This window comes from Ovis aries, chromosome 12 (genome assembly GCF_016772045.2).
Source record: "Ovis aries strain OAR_USU_Benz2616 breed Rambouillet chromosome 12, ARS-UI_Ramb_v3.0, whole genome shotgun sequence".
NCBI lineage: Eukaryota > Metazoa > Chordata > Mammalia > Artiodactyla > Bovidae > Ovis > Ovis aries.
The window spans coordinates 67,007,322-67,031,032 of record NC_056065.1 but is presented as its reverse complement, the minus strand read 5'-3'; the positions used below and the strand labels follow the sequence as shown (position 1 = coordinate 67,031,032).

Genomic DNA, 23,711 nt, shown 5'->3' with positions numbered 1-23,711 from the left:
GCCAGACATATATGAGAAGTGAGGTTTTTCATTTCCCTTTAAAGACTTTAAGAGTTAGTTCACAAAGCATTACATTTTCTTTTTTCCCTTCTGCCACAATCACCAGCAATGGTCCAGACAGCAGAGGCTATATCAGCCTGAGTTGTGGAGTGAAGGCTATGTAAAGCAGAACTGCCAACTAACCTGCAGTGACTGTGCACTACAAGTGAGAAACAAACCCTTAGGGCTTGTTTTGTTACCACAGCATAACCCAAGCAGCCTACTCTGACTGATACAACTCTGAATTCAATTACTGGTTAAACACTGAATTTAAATCTTGTCTATCTCAATTCAGTATGTACAAGATATGGGAGACTCTTTCAATACATTCATCTAAAGTCCCTGCATTTATATCCATTTTTTTTAAAACTGACACTTAATTTTAAGTCTGTAGTTTCTTTGTTATCATGCATCCAATGCCATCAGGAGCCTCCTTTCCCTGCCATCCTTGAATTCTGCACACTCTTTATATTGTTCCATGATGGAAACTATTCTAAGTCCCCAAACTTTATCTTTTATTGAGATTTTTTTTTTCCAGATGACATAGGTGATAACTCTCTTAGCTGCTTCATCAAAGAAATACTTGATATTTCACCCTTCCCTGAGGATCTATATCCTGAGACTAGTCATCACTTACATTCTTTGGTTGAAAGTAGCAGACATTGACTCTGTCTAACTTTTAAACGGGCAGATTATGGGAAGGATATTAGGGTTTTGAAGACAGGAAATTGGACGACCAGACTTGGCAAGGGAAAGAAATTGAAGCAGCTCTAGAAAGGAAGGAATGAAGAATCAGGAGGAAATAACTACACTCATGTTAGAACAGTCATTGCTGCCATAAGAGATCTCTGGCTGTCCTTTCTGACCATGAGGCACTCAGATTTCAAAACCTTCCAGTTAGAAGCTCTTAGATCACAATCTCATCCATTAGCAATTCTAGGGAGTGGGAGAGGAATGGTCTGACCTTTCAAAGTTTCATTTGTAAAGGCAGGAGCTTGAAATTCCCTTCCACATGATTATACACAGCAAAGTGAAAGTGAAGTCGCTCAGTCGTGTCCGACTCTTTGCAACCCCGTGGACTGTAGCCCAGCAGGCTCCTCCGCCCATGGGATTCTCCAGGCAAGAGCACTGGAGTGGGTTGCCATTTCCTTCTCCATATACACAGCAGGGGAGAGGTAAATCCTCAAAGAAATCACACTCCACCAGAGAGAAGAATGGATGCTAGTCAACACCACCACCAAAATAAGGAAGTGAGAAAAGGATAGAATAATGTGATTTGTTTTGTTTTGGCCATGCCACACAGCTTGTGGGATCTTAGTTCCCAAACCAGGGATCAAACGCATGCCCCCTGCAATGGAAGCATGGAATCCTAATCACCAGACCACCAGGGAATTCCCTATAAATTTTAATAGTGACAATTCACCATTATAAAATCAGGGCCTTGAGAACAGTAGAACGGCTATTTAAGACGATGCTGGTGCAAAGAATAATATGTATCATATATAATTATGCAATGGAAAAATCTTTCTTCTCTCTTGCAAATAGGACCAAAGGTTTGGCTAACAAAGACAAGATTCTTTGAGGGCAAGGGTTGGGGTTTGGGAGAGAAAAATATATATGCATATATATGTAGCTGTACAGGTGTTTGTGCGTTTGTCAGTACCAGAGTGTGTGTTTTTATGTGTGTGAGTGTATTATGTATGTGAGTACTTATGTATATGGGTGGCTATATATGTGTGTGTAACTATAGGTGTAGGTATAGGTATCAGTGAAGTAAAATTTTTGGTAATGAGATTAGCAATATTACAAAGAAGAGAAAACCTAGGCCTAATCATCTTATAAGTCTAGGTGCCGTACTAGGCTTCCCTGATGGCCCAGTGGTAAAGAACCTGCCTGCAATACAGGAGACGGGGGTTTGATCTCTGAGTTGGGAAGATTCCCTGGAGGAGGAAATGGCAACCCACTCCAGTATTCTTGCTTAGGAAATCCCACGGACAGGGGAGCCTGGCAAGCTACAGTCCATGGGGTCGCAAAAGAGCTGGACATGACTTAGTGACTACACAACGGACAGCAACAGGTACTGTACTGACTAGGTATATGAGATAATCATTTCCAGTCAGGATCTAAATGAGATCCCAAAAACAAAGGTTATGGCTCATCACCTCATTTCTGTAGATGTAGGTGCCATCCTAAGTCTCCTCTGGGCATTCAAGACAGTTGCAGAATTGAGAAACATGGAAAGTAGACTGACATCTGAAATAAGTCCATCTCCACTCTCTCACCTCCCCCTTGCCATTTCTTCACTCTCTCTTTTCTTCCTCTCCTTTCCAGAAGTACGGGAGAAGGGAAAACCTTTCATAGGGCAGATGCTGGTTGCCCAAGAGGAGAAGCTGCTCCTGTTCCAGTTAATTTGCAAATTTTGCATCTGCTCCCTTGGCTGGTGACATCTGGAAACTGATGCCCTGGTTCCTCCTGATATATGAAACCTGATGAGATTTACTAGTTTACCTGCTTTATCAGACTTGTGTGTGTGTGTTTTGCCACACAGCTTCTGATTTTCTTTAGTTGTGTATATTCCTTTTAAATAAAATGTAATATGTAAATTATTACATTAATCAACTGGAAAAGAATAATTAATTCTGTAAAGCCTAAAGGTTTGAATCTAAGGAATTCTTAAGGATTGTATCATATGTTTCCTCAAAGAACTTATCATCCACGCTTATTACTTTATAAAGATCTTTTCCGCTTTGCAAATATCATTCAGCAACTGAAAGATTAGGTTCTGGGAAGTAGAGGATGGCCAAAGTCCAATTAACTATCCTTGATCAGGATAACTCTATAATGTTTTGGAAACAGTACAAAGAAAAATGCACAATACTAGTATTGGACTACAATGTCCACATTATAAGCCTGATTACTGCCTTAATCACCTCATGTTCAATCATACTCAGTTCAGTTCAGTTCAGTCGCTCAGTCGTGTCCGACTCTTTGCGACCCCATGAATCGCAGCACGCCAGGCCTCCCTGTTCATCACCATCTCCCGGAGTTCACTCAGACTCACGTCCATCGAGTCCGTGATGCCAGCCAGCCATCTCATCCTCTGTCGTCCCTTTCTCCTCCTGCCCCCAATCCCTCCCAGCATCAGAGTCTTTTCCAATGAGTCAACTCTTCGCATGAGGTGGCCAAAGTACTGGAGTTTCAGCTTCAGCATCATTCAATCATACTATTAGAGGATATTTTACAAAAATGAATTTGAATTAATACAAGGTATAAAAAAATTCAAAAGAGCAAACTTCCCTTTTAATTAACAAGTATTTAGCATCTAATATACACCATCTGAGACTTTCCCACTGGCTCAGGCAGTAAAGAATCCGCCTGCAATGCAGGAGAAACAGGAGATCCCTGGGCGGGGATAATCCCTTGGGTGGGAAAGATCCCCTGGAGGAGAAAAATGGCAGTCTACTCCACTATTCTTGCCCGAAAAATCCCATGGACAGAGGAGCCCGGCGGGCTACAGTCCCAAAGGTCACAAAGAGTTGGACAGGACTGAGCGAGTATGTATGCACACACATATGCCAACTAATGCTGGAGAAATGAAATTAATATAAGAGAGTAAAGCTTTCAGGCGTTCAGAATGTTCTCTGGGAAGTGAAAATTCCACATTTGGTAGCATCCCTATGAAGGCTTGGTTCAAGAAGTTCCAACAAAGCTAGACATTCCAACATACTTAACTCATGGCTTTTGAGACTACTTTAAAAACACCTATGCCAGGAACACGAACACACCTATGAAAGAAACAAGGAAAGTAGCCATCAAAGAAACCTTGTGGACCCCTGCATGGGTACTGCAAATATTGAAAAAACAACCACCTTGAGTTCAGGGAGGACAGAAATGAGTGTTCTCTGAACCAGTCTGTCCCAACATGTAGGTGTTCCAACCCCAACCTGCTCTTGCAACTTTCCTCCCTGTGGTCATCATGATCCCGGATCCCAGATCACTCAGCCCAAACTGCCTCCCCGGAAATCAGTCCTCTTCAGCATAATAGGCTAACAGGACTTGGTTGTGCTACTACAGGTTTCCTCTCCCTTTTGATTTCACAGATTCCCATCACAGCATCTGATTCTACTTGAATGAGCATGCACTGTTAGAAATTTGACACTGGAGGCAAAGAAATAGAGATAGCCTGATGCCTTGTCAACAAAACTAGACAGCTGTCCCTGAATAAAAAGAACAAAAGAAACTAAAGATTTAATTTTCATCCTTGAACTGACCTATAGAGGAGAAAAACACATATACAGGCATTGCTTTACATTATATATAAATATAAGAAAACTCGAGGATAATTAGAAGAATAAGAAATAACCCTGCATAGAATAAAAAGTGTCATGGAAAAGGGGGTAAAAGAATGATGACAATGATGTGAAGTAAATATGAGAAGGCTTCCTGAAGGAAGAGAAATGCATTCAAGATAAAGGAAATGGGATGGGCAAGAAAGCATGGGAAAATATTTCACTAAGGTTTAGACAATCATAATTTCTATAGTTTTAAAAAGCATATAGCAGTTCTAGAATAAAACAAATTCTGGAGAAGGATGTTTATTTATTCTCTTTGATTTTATGGGGAAGGAAAACAGAAATAATACAGCTATAGAAGAGATTTTTGATTTTGAGTAGTAGGTTATGAATTCTAGATTTTAAATGAAATCAGTATCAGTATTTTCTAGGTCTAAACTCATAAATGTCACTAACCTTATAGCATTGGCACAACCTTAATTTGGGAAGAATTCTTGGATTCTTTTATTCTTCTCCCTTCTTTATTAATAGTATTTTAAAAATCTCACAAATACTTGTGTTATATGTTTTAGGAAAAAATAGGTGGTTACATGAGGAGCACGAATTTTATCTCATTATATGGATGAACACTGTAATGCTTGGAACAGCCCAAAGTAAGGTTGCACAGTCACAGGACTGAATGCCTTTCCATGACTGGAAATGCTCCAAAATGAACTAGCCAGATGTTTAGAGGAGTCAGACAAATTTTTAAGACAAATTTCTAACTTTGATTCCATGATTTCATGGCTCTAGCTGTGAGATTTCCATATGAGCAATCAAATTTACTCATGCAGAGTCTTCAGTAGAGGTAAACTTTCACTTTATTCTAGCAATGAGCTACATAACTATGCCTTTCCCAAGACCATCACCAGGGATCCATGGCGTTTCCTAGCATTTCACAAAATCTGGCTCTAGAAGCATCTATGTCACCATTGCTGGGAAGATTACTAAACTTTTAGATTTCTAGGCGGCACCTCAGACCTGCAAAAGAAGAATGTTTATGGGTGAATCCCAGAAATCTACATATTTAACAAGCTTTCCAAGTGACTATTCAACACTATAATTTGTGAACCACTGCTCTAATCCTTGACATTCCTGCTGAGAGGGGAGACCAGAGAAGACTATTTGCAGTTATGACTGCAGTTACAGAGTCATCTGTTCCTTAAGGAGTGAGTTAAGCTTTCAAACATCTCAAATACTATTTAAGCATTCAACCACCTTTGGAGACTAAACTTACAGCATATAAAATCTTCCATGACCTTTTCCTTCCAAGACACAATTTTCTATTTTTGTGGATATTACAATTACTAACAGTAATCTTTCTCCAAATTCTTTGTCTCACCAAAGAACACTGAGTGAATAAGGCCTCAGTTATCAGCAGGGCCTGGTCAAGATTCGAATCTGTTTTAGCCTTTTTCTTTTCTATTTGATATCGGAAAAGAACACAGTATTCAGATTACATTTGCAACTGAAACCACAGAATATGAGTTAAAGGAATCCAAGGGAATTATCTCACTTGTCTCCATTTTACTGTAAACATAATTTGCTATTTGGTTATATTACCAAACCATAACTGCTTTACCATCTGTCCTATAGTGGCATTAGCAAAATTGAAGATCCTAGAATCTTACCTACTATTTTTCCATTACTATTTTTAAAACTGTATGCCAAAGATTTAACTATTTTTTACAAGGAATTAGTAGTAAAAAATATGGCTAAGTTGGGCTAATTGAGAGAAAGCTAGTCAAATTAATTTAAAAATTGGTCATTAAGGCTTTTACAAAATATTTTCAATAATATATAGGATGTCAAATTTCAAATATGAAATGCTAATAGTGAGCATACATAACCTTTTAAGTACATGAAAGCAGAGAAAAATAATTAATACTATTAGTTAAATTTTTGTAAAAGTTTTATACAAATAGACCAGGTTCAAATCTGGTCTAAATTATCGTGAATTCCAAATAAAAGGTTTTAAATGTATACTATGAATCCGTTTTTTGGATATTAATAGTCAAATTATTGTTAGATTAGTTTCCTTTCATTCTTCCATGTATCTTCTAAGGACATTGGTTTTTTATTAGACTAAGAGTTAAAAATTGTCTTTAGATAGAAAATAGATTTTTATTCTTAAAGTAATTCCTGTAATATCCCTTAGGTACAAATTAACATAAATATAATGTTAACATTTAAAGTTTTACAAAATTTTCCCATGGGAAATATTTGCAAAGATCACTTCAATTTATAAGAATACATTTTATGAAAGTTAGAAACATCTTATAATTTACAAATTATGCATTTTAACTGGCTGCTAAAAGCTAAACTTCATGTATTCTAGAAAAGGAGTAGTTTTTGGTTTGAGGCTGTCAAACCTGTCAAACCTCTGTCCGTGGAACTCTCCAGGCAAGAATACTGGAGTGGGTAGCCATTCTCTTCTCCAGGGGATCTTCCCAACCCAGGGATAGAACCCAGGCCTCCTGCATTGCAGGCAGATTCTTTACCATCTGAGCCACCAGCTCAGACAAGATCAAAAAAGAACCTCATTTTAGAGGGACCAGTGAAGCAAAATATTCTTAAAAATACATATATTTTATTAGAAATGTGTTAAAATAGGTCCTAAGTAAATAACTAGCTTTCTTTGTTTATATAACTTGATTTAATCACTCAGATAATTACAAAACCAAAATGGGGTGGAGACTTATTAAGAAGTGCCGTACAATATGAATGACAAAATTCACACAAACCATGGAGGCAGAAAGCCCTTATTCATAACCCTACTCAGTCACATGACAGCTTATCACTTTGGACAAGTTACATAATCTCTCTGAGCCTTGGCTTTCTCCTTTGTGAATCAAGATGAACAATATCTGCTTTCTAGGGTTTTTAAAATAATAGCTGGGCTGCAATACACTTAGGACCAGAATTATTATATATGAGACTTTTAATATATATTAATAATTATGTATGTATAGCTATATAGTTTATATATGCACATATATTCCTGGGTGTGAAAACTCCAGAAAAAAATATAAAGGTATACACCATAAATTGTTACTGAGTTCTGAGAGACAAAAAATGGATTCTAAATAAATCCATATAATGGAACGTTATGGACATTATGATGTCATTAAACACTATATTTTCAAAAAATAATAAATAACATATAGATAAATGGTGAAGCTATAATTTTAAGTTGAAAAGCAATACATAAAACCATAGATTGTGTGAAAAACATATGCATAGAAAAAATATAAGAAGGAAATTCCTCAAAATATCTAGTGGTACTCTCTGTTTGCGGCATTACAGACAGTATTACACGTGGTTGGGATTCTATCATCATGGTCACTATCTTTCTGATAAGCTCTTATTCTTTCATGTTCTTTTAAAAGTATTGACTTTTGAAGCCCCTAATTGATCATAATATTCCCCATGTGTTTTAATACAACAGGATGATCACTTACTGTGATCTGCACACTCTTTAGACAGACAACGATACATACACTTACTGTGCATTTATCGAGCACATACTCAGTGTCCAGCCCTGAGGACACAAAGATGAGATATAGATTCTTCCTTAAAAAACTTACAGAGAAAAAGAAACATAAAAGTATATCTGATATACAGTATTATTTTAGCAAAGGATGGAGGGAAGGTGAACAAAAGAAAAAGTATGATGAATATTCTGATAAAGAGTATGCAACCTGCTGTAGAGGCACAGAAGAGAGCAATCAATTTTTTTCTTTGATTTGGGGTGAATCGCCTGAGTTTTGACATATGAGTAAGAATGGCTTTGATTTCATACCTGCTAAGCTAAAACTGGGACTTCCCTGATGGCTCAGTAGTAAAGAATCCATCTGCCAATGCAGGATATGGGAGTTCGATCCTTGGATCAGGAAGATCCCCTGGAGAAGGAAATGGCAACCCACTCCAGTATTCTTGCCTGGGAAATCCTATGGATGAGGAGCCTGGTGGGCTACAAGTCCATGGGATCGCAGAAAAGTCAGACACAACTTAGCAACTAAACAACGGTTAAGAATGCATGTGATATATCCTTATGGAATTATCCAGTTATCAATGGGATACATGAGAGCAGAAATCAAGAAAAAGTTCTGGAATAGAGATGAGAATTTGAGAGCCACCAATGCCCAGGCTGAAACCATGAAAGCACACGAAGTTGGTAAAAGTGAGGATGAAGAAAGAAGCAGGACTATGATCCACAAACAGACAAAGGACTAGGCCCTCAAAATGATGACTGAGGGTAAAAAGCAAGAGGGGCGCACAAATAAAGGCTGAAAAAAATGGTCAGAGATGGAAAATAAAAACCAAAACAGAACTGATGAGAAATCCCGGAATGGAGTTTTTAAAGAAGGAAGGGGGTCAACGGTAAGTAAGGTAAGTGTGTGCTTAGTCGCTCAGTCGTGTCCGACTCTTTGCAACACCATGGACTGTAGCCCACCAGGCTTCTCTGTCCATGGAATTCTCCAGGCAAGAATACCGGGGTGGGTTGCCATGCCCTTCTCCAGAGGATCTCTCTGACCCAGGAATCAAACCAGGGTCTCCTGCACTGCAGCTGGATTCTTTACCAGCTGAGTTACCAGAGAGCTATGCAACTAATTCATAGGACTCAGACGTGCAGTTCTTTGGAATGACATTTGCCAACGCAGTTTCAGTTCATATCTGTGAGTGTGCATGTGTGTACTTACGTGGAGTGGAAATATAGAGGCTGGGGGCACTAAGTTTAAAAATGAACGAGGATAAAGGGTATAACATACTATTCACAATATGAAAACAAATATTTTAAAGTCTGACCTCTCCAAATATAAATAAATGCAAGCTAAAAACAAGCTATCCATTTTGCTTGCCAATTAACAAAATATTCTAAAAAAGTAACACTCCATGCTGGCAATGAAACACTGAGGGAGCACACAGTGCTGGTAGAAATAGGACATAACGCTCACTTTTTCCTATCTGCCTGGCATAACAGATCTTTCCTTCCTTTGCAGCCCCACTGCACACATCTGATAACATTTAATTGCACTTCATACTCTTCATGTATAACTCTCCCTCTATTTGGCTTATAAAGTATCTGAGCATAGGGACCCAGTTTGACTCATCTCCTCTAGTCCCCTTAGTCTCTAGCTTCCATCCAGGGCCTGACTCACGCACTGTAAGTACTTAAGAGATGCTTGTTAAATGAATTCGTAAAGACTTCCTATTTCTATACATGTTATTCCAGCTAAAACTGACAAAATTCACCCCATTTGAATATTAAAATGTGAAGAAACTAAGCCTGAAGAAATAATTTCCTTTATGAAATTCTGATAATGTCTGTGTGATCAGGTATAAAGGTGGGTATATATATTATGCGTATCATGCATATCCACAAATATTTAAGCTGTCCAGACTTTCCTCCTATTTTGTTACTTTTAGTTCTTTCAGGGTATTTTTCTTTTTTTCAAGTCTCTATTTATCACTTCATCATTCTTTGAATATACATTTTAAAAAGCCATCCAAAGCTGCCAAGTCAATTTAAGACAGTCATACCCTCTACTGTTAAGCTGGACATGACTAAAACTATGGCTAACAAGTTTCTTGAAATTGGTGAGAGTGGAAAAAGTGTAAATTCAGTTGGTATTTGAAGTGGGAAAGTAAAACATGAGTAGGCTTTAAAGTGTGTTTTTAATGTGCTTCATATTTCCTAAACTGTAATTTTAATGAATCATCAGAAATTATTGTGTCTGTATGTACTATTCAGGGAACCTCAGGAAAAGCACAGTAATCACTGGGCTGTCAGGAAAGCAGGTATAAAATTTTATGATACTTCTTCCACGAGAGCCAAAATACCCCCGGTGTCAGCATTATATGGTGTTATTCTTCCAGGACTGAACACGTCTGAAGAGTAAACCAAGCCACCTCCTTCAAAAAAAAAAAAAAAAAGACAATTTTCTTCAAATATGCCAAAATTACAGCATTATTCTTTTGCTTGCTTCTAAAAATATTGAAATGAAATATTTCACAATAAAGTATTATGCAATTTCTCTAATTATGCACTACTACCCTTCATGTGCTAAATCAGTGGTACTCAACCAGGGCAATTTTGCCCCCCTGTCTCTCAGGGACCTTGGCAATGTCTCGAGACATTTTTTACATTTGTGATAATCAAACCTTTCTGGTGGTGAAAAGGACTGCCACCAGCATCTAGCTGATTAGGGCCAGGGATGTTTTCTAAACATCCTGCAGTATACAGGATGCCCCACCCCAACAAAGAGTTATCCATTCCAAAGTGTCACAACAGTGCTAAGATTAAAACACCTTGTGCTAAATAACAGATCACATACAACTTTCAGAGACCCCTATCCATCTTTTGAGGCTCAGCTAAGCTACCAGTCCTGTCATGAGGCTTTCTCAGATCAACCTACAACGACACCTTCATAGGTTAGGCTTTCCATCATTTAGGTTTCATTTGATGATAAACCCACCTCAAAGAGTTTTTGAGGAATCAAATGTTCACATTCACTGCTGATACTTCTTACTCTCCTTTTTTGTAATTTGCTTGTGTTTAATGACAATAGTACTAGAGAGGTTTATAAACCAAAAGACTCGCTTTCATGTTACTTTCTCTTTCCCAATTGTCTGTTTTGTTTATTTATCTTTACTGTAACACTGGTATCAGAGATAATAGGTTTTAAATTGGGAAGGAATAACTAATTATCCCATTGTTTTTCCAGCTAAAATATTTGGGTAATATTTCTAGTAACTCATATTGTTAATGTCTATTGTTTGGTGATTCTAATAAGAATAAAAACAAAGAAGAGGGCTATGATTTTTGGCTTCTGATCAATCATGTAATTCTCTTCCAATTTAAAGCTTGAAGATTTGGTGTGTTATTTCAAATACCAGGAATTCATACCCCCATGAGCCAGTAGAGGTAGGAATGGGAGACATGAAAAAAAAAAAAAATGTTCTAAATTAAAGTTATCAGTTAAATAGAATTCATGAACAATACTCTTAAGAAACATGTGCTTTTCTTGAAAAAGAAAGCTATTTTAATAAGTCACTGCCATACTGCTCCTTTTCCCCCTAATTCTTGAGGGTCCTTTAATATGTTGGTTGTGTACAAACACGGAACCTTTAAGTACACATGGAAGTTCGTCAAGGATATAGATTATTATACAAAGTGATAGTAAGACTTATAATAATTATCCTCAATTGACTTACCCATTTTTTTTTAAGCTAGCTAGATAGATAAGATACTTGGTTGTATGTTTCTAAGAAAAGAAAGGCCAGGATGGAAAGATCTCAATTTTGCTTAAGACTGAAGGGGATATGATGATGTCACCAGCAGAAGCCAGTTACAAGATTTTAGTTTTCAAACTAAACTGAAACCTACCTTCCTGTTATTGCCATATTGCTCTCCTGAAGAAATCCAAACCAAGTCCAATCTATCCTCCACAGAAAGTTCCTTCAGATACTTAAGACAGCTGCCCTATTCATCCCAAATCTTCTCTTTGAACTCATTTTTATGTAAGTGTCTGTCCTAATGAAAGACAGAACAAATTCAGGGAGCCAGTGCCCCATGGTGCCAACACCTGAGTTAACCAAGAAGTTACAGCCTGTCTTTGGAGATTTAAATGCGATTTACTTGAACTCCGGTCCCCATGTGTTGGAGGGTGCCACCTACAGCTGTCTTCAGGGATTCTTAGGTGGGGAGAGGAATTGCTTTTTCCTGGTTACCCCTGGGTCAGAGCTTGTGTTTTCGGTGAGTATTCAGTCTTCCTTGATTACAACATTTTGTGGATGCTCTCTTTCTCCTCTGACTTTAGCAATAACTCTAAAATTAAATACAAGACATTCTTGTTCTTAAAAGTCCTTTCACCCTCCTGTTTAATTCTCTGTCCTTTTAAATACTCTCCCATAGATTCCACCTCTTCTTTTGGCTCCAGCATCAACACATGCCATTTTTAGCCTTGAATTTCAACCTATGTTACGGAACAGGGTTGGTTTCAGCACATTTGCATTAACACTGGTACCATTATCACACTCTTTAGTTTGGCTCAAAAAGCTGTTCCTTTCACAAAGACAAACTGCCCCTTCTCACTTTAAATTATAGCTTATGTATAACCTGATGGCTTCATTCGCAGAGGCCGGCTCTCTTTCACCACATATGTGGCTTCTGCTTTCAGTCTTCGTCTGATGGAAACCCTCATACCACTGCTGGATTCAGATTTGAAAGCTAGAGCATTCAAGGTCCACCCCTGTTCTAAACCTCTGATCAGATCCTGCTGGGTTAAGTCCCACGTCTTTCAGGACAGCATCTTATCAGCTTGCTTTTCCAAGAAGCCAGTGAAACACTTTCTAATACCAAATCACTGTTTTCTTATTATTAATAATTCTCTTCCAAGGAAACACATACTCCTGCTTCCATGCTTTGTTCACAACTTCCTCCGCTGTGCTAGCTTACTAGCACCACCACAACAAAGGACCATGAAATGGGTGACTAAAGAACAGAAAAGTATTTTCTCATCATTCTGGAGGTTAGAGTCTTCCTATAAGGATAGCAGTCTTGTTGAATTAAGGTCCACCCTGATGGCCTTGCTTTAACTTCACCTCTTTAAAATTCCCATCTCCAAATACAGTCTCATCTCTGAGGTTCTGGGGATTAAGATTTTAACATATGAATTTAAGGGGGACACGGTTCAGTCCATAACAGCCACCTAAGTTTGCTTCTTCCTCCTTCTCCTTTCCAAATCCAAACCAATATTTAAGGCCACATTCAAATCCCACTTTCAGTTCTTTACCACATACTCATTCGAACTCAACTTTCTTTTTACTCTGAGCTCATTCGCTCTGACACTTGTACAGCTTCACCTTCTAGGGTACCTGTCTTCTGTCTCCAGAAAGTTTCAGCTCATTTTAGCTCTCTAAGTTCTTGGTAAGACTTACTGAATTTGGATTTGGGACTCAAGAAGAATGAGTTTCCTCGGTTTGAATTGTCTTCTTCTTCTTCTTTTTTTTTTTTTTTTCTCTCACGACTTTTCAAGGTCTTATTTACTGCGCTGTTGCTTTCACGGTAACAGATAAGTTCCTAAGCAGGAAAGAGTCTCTGCTCCTTACTGATTAAAAAGTAATGGTTCGAGACTAAGAAAAAGAAAAATTTTTCTTCCATATAAGCATATGTGAGATCTCTTCCCTAACTGACACTAAACCTTAAACTCCCTTTTAACATTTTCCTTCTCCTCTTAAACAGCTTCTTCAAACACATTTTTCCAGGCTCATTATCATCAAATACCATAAAATACAGTGTAAGCAGCTCACTCAAATTCTTTCTTGTGCTCTGATACTTAGTTAAGATCTTTTAACTTGAAAAAGATCAGCATTTACCTTAAGAATATAATCCAAACTAACATTTAGAGTGCATGTACATGTACTCTAATGTGTATTAAAACTGGTCATTTAATCCTTTATAAAACTATGAATGAATACTAGGATTCCCCCTATGTCGTACTTGAGGAAATTAGGCATAGAAATGTTAAATATCAAAAACTTGCCCGAAATAGCCTGGTAGATTAAGCCAAAGTAAGTGCTAAATGGCTTAACTACTATGTAAAATTCCATCCACAAACAGGAAAAACATCATTCATTCTCCCACGTCCCAACCCCTCTTTAACCCTAAATTTAAAATTCATAGTTACAAATAATTTTCTAATGCAAAGCATAGATTCTTTAGATAAAGATGTTCAATTATAGAAAAATAACTGTTTTTTTCCTACAGAAATATCAGACTTTGTGTTTCAATCAGTTGAATAGTGTATGAAAGTGAAAGTCGCTCGGTCGTGTCCGACTCTGCGCCCGCCGGACTAACTATAACTATACAGTCCGTGGAATTCTCCAGGCCAGAATACTGAAGCAGGTAGCCTTTCCCTTCTCCAGGGGATCTTCCCAATCCAGGGATCCAAGCCAGGTCTCCCACATTGTAGGTGGATTCTTTACCAGTTGAACCAAATACTGTATGTATGTGTGTATATATATATATATATACTCCGGGAGTTGGTGATGGACAGGGAGGCCTGGTGTGCTGCAATTCATGGGGTGGCAAAGAGTCGGACACGACTGAGCGACTGAACTGAACTGAACCGACAGCCACCTGTACATATGTGATTATGCTGCCCTCACGTGACAGACATTGTGAACTGCAAGAAGGGTGAATTTCTTTTTTTTTTTTTTAGCTAAGACTGTGAAGCTGAGAGTAGCTACCCAACTGTTGACTGACCACTTTCAAACTCACTTTTACCTGTGACTTCGTAAAGCCAATGTAGTTTTCATGAGTGGTTAACTTACATTACAGAAGAAAACCAATGGGAGACTATTCAATTAACGCAGATATTTACAGTACTGTGTACTTACAGGTTTCATAAGCATTTTCAATTTGGTAATAGGAAATATCAGACATACTCTCCCTGGGAATACAATATGCTAATAGAGAAAGTATATATATATATAATATTGAAAATTATATTTTTAAAAACTGGAAAATTTTTGAAGTTTCTCCCGGGTGGTGTGTATAATTGACTTATTTGACTGTACATCCTGAAAAGACTTGCCATTTTTAAATCTTTTCAATATTAATCTTGGAAACATGGAATTTAAAACCTTAAACTTAAATCCTCTATCCATGTTTATAAGTATGGAAATAGCCTGTGTTATTAAATAAAACAGCAGAGACTTTGCCCTACAACAAAACTCAAGGCAGATCTGAAAAAGATCCTCTTTACTCCTTGATAAACAGTCTGTTGGCTTGCAAAGGCAGTGGCTAGAATATCCTTTTGGGTATAATTTCACATGATTGTCTCATTGAATGTGGAGTTAAAAACCAAAAACAGAGCATCAAAATTCCACCCTAGATGATGCAGGCTAGAAAATGTGAATATGAGGCTAACCAAAGGCCTCCAAATTCTCTCTCAATGTGGCCTGGCTTCAGCTGAGGATTCCTGCCACTAATACATTTTTTCCTACTTACAATATGACGTTTCTGGGAGTTTCTCTGGTAGCTTCATTTTGAAACATCAAAATACAACATTATCTGGAGAAATATGACACTATAAATTACAAACTCTTTAGACTAGATTAATCCAGCAGAATACTTACTGTCAAAGGGGAAGCGGTAAATAACGAGGAAAGAGGAGAAGCTGCAGGGAGCACTGAGTGCCCAGGAGGCTGGAGGAATGGCACACACAGCAGACAGCAGGGCAAGAAGAACGGCCAGTGTGCGCTCTACAAGTGGGAACAAGGCAAGATCAGTTAAAGCAAAGAAGCCAGACATGGAAAGGGAAACGGAGCAGAGGCTGAACACAAAACTCTGGGCAACTTGGGAATTTTATGTGGGACTTGGCTTTGGTGACCAAAGCTAAGATATAGAGAGTATCCGAGAAGGAGGGGAATTTTCATCAGAGTTTACAAATTAATTGAAGCAAATAAAGGGTAGTGTGATGACTGACTTTGTTTTAAAGAATTTTAAGATTGACAGCTTTACTACAAATAAATTCTCACCTTTTTTTTTTTTTTTTTTTTTGGAGATAAAACGTTCTGCACCTAAAGATACTGAAATGCTAACTTCTTTTTTGTAAATATTGAACTGGTTGTTTCACCTCTTCTCAGCCAGAATTAGGAAAGGCCCTTATTGTGTTGCTAAATATTTTATTCACTTTCTATCTTGAAATGTTTCTAAAAAACTAAATAAACGTAAAAAAGGGGGGTGGGGCAGAGGGGAGGAAGAAAGGAACTATTAACTAAAGTAACATATTGCCAAAAAAGGAGTATCTAAACTCTTTTAAACTCTAACTCAAATCCTTCTAAACTGTGAAACATGAGTGCTACAGAGTGAGACAAGTTAAGTGATAATGTCATTTTTTTCCCCCTGTATATCTGAGAAAGCAGTTATCAGTTGGTCCTTTTCTGGTGACGTCCTTTTTCAGGTTATATGCTTATTTGCATCATACTAGATCTTTCCAAGGATATACTGATACCAATCAATATTGATACCAATCTACTCCTTACCGGGTGAACTGTGTGTTTCTCTCAGTGAGTATGATAGCTCTTTAACATACAAAGACATTCTGAGATCCTTTCTGCCTAAATTCTTCTCTTTCATGGCCCTTTTTCATGACTCTCCTTCAGGAGAGACCCCAAGAAGCAGTAGTAATATAAACTTAAACAAGGGGAAATGGTGCCAGATTCCTTGAACTAGCAGCCGGTCTAGGACAAAGACGGCAGCCACAAGCGGGCAGTGCTGCTCCTTCCAAAAGGGGCAGTCATGATGTCCTAAGCAGGGTTCTCTTTTAGTCTCTGCCATTTTCCCCATTTAAAAGACAATATACTTTAGGTAAAGAATCAATTTTTTTAATCTACAGTGCTGAAGGATGATATTCAAAATATTTGTCTTTAAAAAAGGAAAGGCAGAACAGACCTTGGATGGAAACAGGTATTTGGCTCCCTTATTGCTTCCTGCTCAACCTCAGTTCCATATTTCATTTGTGTTAGTTTTCAGTGTTGATAAGATATAACTGCCATGATAAAAATGCATCAGGTTTGAAAATAAAGCCAAAATAGGTGTTGTCTAAAATTACAGCCCAAATCTACCATAACTCAGTTAAGCTTAACATAGTCACGCAGCTACATGAAAAGACAGAAAGAAAAAAAGAACGAAAGAAATCAAACAAGAATCAACAACCCTCACCATGAGGAAGGATGGGCTGAAGGGATAGTTAAGGAGTTTGGGAAGGTCATGGATAACCAGCGAGGACCTACTGTATAGCACATGGATCCCTGCTCAGTGTTATGCGGCAGCCTGGATGGGAAGGGAGTTTGGGGGAGAATGGATACGTGTATATGTATGGCTGAGTCCCTTCACTATTCACCTGAAACTATCACAACATTGTTTGTTAATCGGCTATACCCCAATACAAAATAAAAAGGTTTTTTTATTTAAGAAATCAACAACCTTAACGCTATCAATATGATGAATTAACACACAGATTTCTTCCTAAGGTGTTGATCACACTTTAATAGCACATTTACTGTACTGAAAGATACATCAAGAATTATTAAGGTAAAAAACTAGAATATTTATAGTTTACTTATTGGAGACTTTACTTATTGGAGACACGGATGAATATTAAGTATCAGATGTAGAAATATGACTAGAGAAAGTAGAGATGTGTAATTGGAATAAAAAGGCCCATCTGGAGTCGAGTTAAAGTCCAAGCCCCGGTTTCAACTCTTACTGGCTCTGGGATCTTGAGCAAGTTACTCAACCTCTCTCAGTCTGTTTCTTCACCTATTAAATGTAACAACTTTGCCTCCACTTGAGTAATTGTGAAGATCCAAATGAAACCAAGTCAGTGAAAATGTTTTATAAATTATTAAAATTTATTCAATGTAATAATAATGTAATATCTTAGTATGGTGACACGCATCAGTTCAGTTCAGTTCAGTTCAGTTGCTCAGTCGTATCCGACTCTTTGCGACCCCATGAATCGCAGCACGCCAGGCCTCCCTGTCCATCACAACTCCTGGAGTTCACTCAGACTCACGTCCATCGAGTCAGTGATGCCATCCAGCCATCTCATCCTCTGTCGTCCCCTTTTCCTCCTGCCCCCAATCCCTCCCAGCACCAGAGTCTTCACATGAGGTGGCCAAAGTACTGGAGTTTCAGCTTCAGCATCATTCCTTCCAAAGAAATCCCAGGGCTGATCTCCTTCAGAATGGACTGGTTGGATCTCCTTGCAGTCCAAGGGACTCTCAGGAGTCTTCTCCAACCCCACAGTTCAAAAGCATCAATTCTTCGGCGCTGAGCTTTCTTCACAGTCCAACTCTCACATCCGTACGTGACCACATAACTATACGTATCACAGTGATCGCTTTGAAATGTATAGAAATATCAGATCACTATGTTGGTGACATGAGTGCACAGTCATGTCCGATTCTGTGATCCCATGAACTGCAGCCCACCAGGCTCTTCTGTCCGTGGGATTTTCCAGGCAAGAATACTGGAGTGGGTTACCATTTCCTTCTTCAACTATGTTGGTAACACAGTTGGGTTAATTATACTTCAAAAATAAACTCAAGAAAAAAGAGATTAGATTTGTAGTACAGGTGGGGAGTGGAGTAGATTGGATGAAGGTGATCAAAAGGTACAGACTTCCAGTTATAAGATAAATAAATACTAGGAATGTAATGCACAACATGATTAATATAATTAACACTACTGAATGCTGTGTATGAAAGCTGTTAAAAGAGTAAATCCTAAGAGTTCACATCACAAAATTATTTTTCTTTTCCTTTATTTTTTATCTGTCTGAGATGATGGATGTTCACCCAACTTACTGTGGCAATAATTTCATGATGTATATAAGTCAGATCATTATGCTGCACAACTTAAACGGTGCTATATGTCAATTATATCTAAATAAAACTGGAAGAAAAAAGTGATTCAATGTTACCTATTGAATCACTATTAAGCATTAGACTAGTAATAATACAAGTAATAGCCTGAATCCTAATAGAGGTTCATATTTCCTCCAAGAAAAATCATTTTCTTCATGAACTATGCCTTAAGATCTTAGAAATGTGACAAGAATGCAAAAGCTTGACAAACTAGACTTAAAAAAAACACTCTGGATTTAGGGACTACCTCTGGATTTAAAAAGGTGGTGGGCTGGACAATCTCTCACCACCAAAACTACACCTTTGTATCTCACACTTGAAAATGAATGTTATTTATAGATAAAGCTGCCAGTTAATTCTCACAAGAGGATTACCAGACTGCCAATCAAGCAAAGCCCCAGCAGGTGGGGTTTATGTGAGTTAACAAAACAGGTTCTGTCAAAGCACTTGTACAAGTGTATTCCAGAATCACTGACCCTCCCACACCCTATTCTTAATCCAAAAAATTATATCCTCGAGGTATATCCTATATACCTTGCCAAATGTATTTTCCACATTTCTAATCAGAGTCTTCTAAACAGTAAGATTAAAAGTTCTTAGCAAGGCATTTAACAGTCTGGGCTATATGTCTTTCAGTCTTATTTCTAAACTGATGTCTCCACAAACTCCATTCTCCAATCACATCACACATCATAATAGCTACTATTCCCTGAGTACTGTACTCAATAGTTCAGGGCTTTTACTCATGCTAGTCCCTGCATCAGAAAAGCTCTTTTCTCCCTTCTCCAAATAGTAACATAATTTTATTTTTCAAAGCCCAGTTCAAGTGCTGTTTTCTCTGCCTCCTCTCATTTGAGCTATACCCCAACACTCAGAATTTATCACTATCTCCTACAACCTTATAAAGCCCTTGCTTGTATTTTTTTAAGTACTTCTTTAATACACAGATGTTGCTTTCTCATTAAATTATAAATCCAAATACTGTAAAGCACATTATTCTTAGCTTAGCATTTCCTATTGTCTCTGTGTGTGTGTTTTATCTATCAGTAACTCACTGCATGTTTATCAAAAATAATGACCACTATTAGATGAGTGGTTATTATGCACCAGGTTCTACCACAAACTTCTTATATTCACTATACTAATTGAGTCACTTAATCCTTGAAATAAATCTTTGAAGTAGTTAACATTAGCCCCATTTATATAAGAGAATAAAGTTAAGCCATCAATTCTAAGATAAATCAACCAAGAATATTCACTGGAAGGACTGTTGCTGAAGCTGAAGCTCCAATACTTTGGCCACCTGATGTGAAGACCCAACTCACTGGAAAAGACCCTGATGCTGGGAAAGACTGAAGGCAATAGGAGAAGGCACAGCAGAGGATGAGATGGTTAGATAGCATCACTGACTCAATGGACATGAATTTGAGCAAACTCCAGGACAGAGTGGAGGACAGAGGAGCCTGGCATCACAAAGAGTCAGACACAGCTCAGCGACTGAACAACAAGGTTAAGCAGTTTATCCAAGGTGAACACTAGTTTAGAGTCAGGACTGGAACCAAGGTCTTCCATAATTCACAGCTTGTGTCAACAACCAGTTCAATACACAGCTTTTAATTATAGCTCTAAGTGCTTAACCGTAAAAAAACTATAGTAGATAAAAGGCTACCAATCAGAATACTCACTAAAAAATATCAAGAACCCTGGGGCCTAGACGCACCATATATTTAAACACTTTCTTTAAAGAATAATATTGCCTGCCTCATAAGACTATTTTGAAGACTAAACGACACAATGTACGTAAAATGCTTATCACAGTACCTAGAACACAGTAAAAGTTCAAACAAGCTTGCATTTTTTCAGTTGTGAATGGTTAATGGAAATGACACTCATACTTCCTAAATCATAAAATCCCAGGGCAAGTAGACATGCTTTAAATTTATAGCAGCCGGAATGTCAGATGAAAGGAAATGTTTCAAATTAAAACATAAATTTATAAAGCCCCATTTCCCAATATACAGGAAATGCAAATGGTATTAACTTACATTTGGAAAAAGTTGTGAAAGATGTTCTCAAAGATAAGATCACAAAGAGATTTACGAAGCTTTTGGGGCTGATGGCATCTTCCACATTCTGACATTCCTCTCCCCCTTTGCTGGGAATAGGGCACTGACTAGAGTCTGTGGAATCTGGACCGTGAAGTTCACAGAGCAACAATAATCGTACCAAAGGCTATTCATTGAGCAATCATGGGGTTCATATGCATCAATACTTTTACTTTCTGCAAAACACTGTTGAAGTTGGTGCTGCTATATATTGTTATTGCTGTTGCTGTTATTATTATTACTCAAATGAGAAAATACAGGGTGTGAAGAATCTAAGCAATTTGCCTAAAATTACATGACAGTAAGCGACAGAGCCAGAATGTAAGCATGTCTCTTGTCTGCCTCTGAAGCCCAACCTCTTAATCATTCTATTTTCACTCAATCTGTAATCTACCGTTGCTTTGCATTTTTTCTTTCATAAAGGGAAGTTTTTAGTGTGATTCATGACATTATAAATACTAGCTTCTTTTAGCAGACTCATTCAAGCAAAATACTCATTGTCTAGGCAATCCAACTTCTTTTAATTTAACACAAAGAGCAGACATAAACAAATTATAATTTACGTAGTCTGAATTCCAACACCATAAAACTAGAAGGCACAATGTACCTCTATCTATCCACAGAGTCTTTTCCTAGAATGGTCTGAAACCAGCAGTGACATCACTGGGATAGACTAACTTCATATCATATGACTGTATGGTGATGTGTTCTGGGTATGTTTTTATCTTGCTTTTTAAAATTGTCATATGGGTAATATATCAAGTAAGGTATTTTTAAAACTGCAGCTTTTCCCAGGTCAGCAATGTTGTCCAGTCTTTATATCTATATATTTGCATTGCTGTTTTCATGGTGAATTTTTTTTTTCCTCCAACTTGATACCTACCACTGCTTTCTTTATGGTCTGGGCTCTCACTTTGAAAAATGCCCTTTGAAAATACTGGTTCACTTGAAAATTCCTTCCCCTATAGGAGAATTTACATTTTGAATGTTTATATTGGCCCCGCTCACTAAAACAAAAATGTGCACAATGAAGGGGAAGCACTCAGGCTTTACCATAACTATCTCTGAACTCTCCTTTCTCCACCACATAAAGAACCAGAAAGATAAACACACCATTCAGAGGGTTTAATTTAACATAATGGTGGCTGGGGGACCTCGCATCTGATGACAATAATTATAGACTTCTCACGCCAAATTCACTATTTTGAAGTTCAGACAAGCTTTCATTTAAACCTAACTTTCAACTATTCATAAAGTTTGAAGTTATTGTCATTGTTTTGTCAGACATCTCAAATGTTGCTTCTCAGTGATTATCCTGAAACTCCATAAATACCCACTAAAAGATATTTTTTCCTTAAATACTTTGAAGTGTTATGCTTTTATGCCACTACCCTCTCATCATTTCCAGCTTTGTATTTCTGATTCTTTGACCAGACCTAGAGTCATTAAGATCTAAAGCTATAAAGTTATTCTGAAGGGAATTAAGATCCTGGGAAAATTACATTACATGCCCTTTTCACATATTCTGTCCTAAAATACTTCATTTGGACAAAATATTTAAATCGAAATTAAAATGGCAACACAGTCCTGCAGGGCCTATATGGAAGGGAAGAGGGGCAATGCTCTTGTTGAAAATAGCACACATGGAAATAAAATAATGCCTGCCACATCAGTAAAAAAAGGATGTGGCAGCCATCAATGATTTTGGCCACCCTGATGGTGAACCTTGAGAGAACTCAGAATGGAAAGAAGGAATGCCTGCCATTTAGCAGTCATCAGAGGGTAGTTACCCACAATGGCGCAGACCAAGGAAACTCAGGATGAGAAAACACAGGATACTGCTCCCAGACAGCGAAGATGAATATCAAAGGAACGATTTCAGTGAGCCCAGAATCTCGCATCTCCCCCTACAGAGAAAAGCACTAAATTCCTTAACTTGAGATATCTAGTTTTCCTTTGTTAACAGCAACCTTTTGTTCCAACTTTGCAAAAACTCCTATATATTAGGGCTTCCCCTCTTCCTCTTCAGAACAGTTTTCTCAGTGTTATCTGAGAAGTTGTTTCCCAGGCTTGAAGTCCTAGGAATGTCCTCCAAATGAAACATAACTCTCAACTTTTAGGTCCTGCATCTTTTTTCAGTCAACACGTTACATTCTGGTCATATGTATAGAAGCTCGCCACCATTTTTTTACATCAGCTAGGGAAATACAAATTTATCTTAACCAAACATCTACAAAAATCTGTGGGAAAAAAAAACCTGTGCATATCCACTTATTTTTCTCTTGTTATTAAAACTGAGATCTTAAATCACTGTCTTGGTCAGTCAAGAAATGGCAAAGCGTTTCCTTCTGCTACCTATGCAGCACTTATTATTATTTATTCTGTCCTGCAATGAAACCTAGTGCCATCCATTCATAAAAATTGTTCAAGGTACATTTAATAATCAGAAGAGGAAATGATACTTTTCTAAACACATTGGTGGTAGAATGAATAATGACGCTCAGATATCCAGGTTCTAAACCCTGTAACCTGTGAATGTTACCTTACATGGCAAAAAGAATTTTGCAGATATGATTAAGAATTCTGAGATGGAGAGATTTTCTTAAATTATCCAGGCAGGCCCTATGTACAATTGCAAGTATCCTTTTAAGAGAAAAGTAGAGGATGACTTGGAGGAGGCTATGGCACCCCACTCCAGCGCTCTTACCTGGAGAATCCCATGGGTGGAGGAGCCTGGTAGGCTGCAGTCCATGGGGTCGCGAAGAGTCGGACACGACTGAGCGACTTCACTTTC

The 23,711-nt window shown here is 37.8% G+C and overlaps 1 long non-coding RNA gene across 1 annotated transcript in view; it reads right to left on the bottom strand.

The window, feature by feature from the left end:
* LOC132657475 (uncharacterized) overlaps positions 1 to 23,711 on the bottom strand; it is a 93,671-nt gene that overhangs the window by 19,724 nt on the left and 50,236 nt on the right. The gene's annotated exons all lie outside the window — the stretch shown is intronic.